This window comes from Melampsora larici-populina (genome assembly GCF_000204055.1).
Source record: "Melampsora larici-populina 98AG31 unplaced genomic scaffold MELLAscaffold_159, whole genome shotgun sequence".
NCBI lineage: Eukaryota > Fungi > Basidiomycota > Pucciniomycetes > Pucciniales > Melampsoraceae > Melampsora > Melampsora laricis-populina.
In genome coordinates, this window is record NW_006768922.1 from 20,211 (window position 1) to 21,412 (window position 1,202).

The following is a 1,202-nucleotide window of genomic DNA, read 5'->3' on the forward strand; positions in this document are numbered from 1 at the left end:
TAGCGGACCTGGTTATGGGGAGTGTACAGTCAGCAATGACCATCACAGGAAGATTGAGAGAAAGTACGAACCGCTTGTAATTTATTGATAACAACGATGTAGACTGGAATGATGCTATTGAGGGTAGGGTACGAGGTTGCGCAGAGCCGTTCCGTAGCGTCATTGAGGGGTGTAAGGAAGTTCATCAATATGCCAAGCTGCTTCCATTTGATCGGTGAAAGCTTGAACGGTTCACCCTCGGGAGTGGCACAGAACTGATCACAAGCACTCCTGTAGACATCAATAGTCAGTCAGGAGTCTAATGGTAAGTAGTGACCGAAAGAGATTTGGCGTACCTGAGCAACAAGGCACGCTCCAGCATAGCGTACGTTGAGTTCCAACGAGTTCGGACGTCAAGAATCAATGATTGAGCCGCTGTTGGTGGTGAGTTAGGAGTCGGGAACAATCGAATAAAGTTTTGAAAAGACTCCAGGCGCTGAGGGCTTGCACAAGTGTAATTTGAAATGCCATGAACTCATTTGTACACGGAGGCCATATCAACATGCGCTCCGTCAGGAGCATCAACTAAAGCATTGATAGCCATTGGATTGGCAGGTTCTTCATTTTCGGAATCGACATCAAGGGGACCAAGCACAGTGACATTTTACTACTCACTGGCAGGCCAGTGAGTACGATTCACCTCAAAACAATGTCAAAACAATCTCAAAACAATCTCAATTCAATATCAAATCAACCTCAGGTTCAGTTTGAGTGGGGGATATGCATGAGCTGCAGATGCACCTGCAGCTAGTTCAGTAGTACAGCTGCAGATGTAAATTCATCTTCCAAAACTTCCAACGGCTTCTTTTAAATTGCTCAGGATGGTCAAATACATTCCGAAAACTTCTTATGCAGCAAAGTTTGAACTCATCAGATATCCTTTCTTAATATCCAGTCACCTCTTATAATGAAGTCATATTTCCAACTCAATTACAAACCATGTTGTAATAGCAGGGTAGCTTGATGGAATCAAGGGCTCATGATCCTTAATAATTCTAATGAACACAGTTGTTAAAACAAAAGCTCAAAACCAGAAATGACAAGTGTTTCCTTTTCTCTTACTTTGTGAACTATTGATAGCTTCACATTATTTTTTTGATATGCCTTGTGTACATACCACGTATCACAAAGCGCAATTCTTGAACCGATCAAACCCAACACAG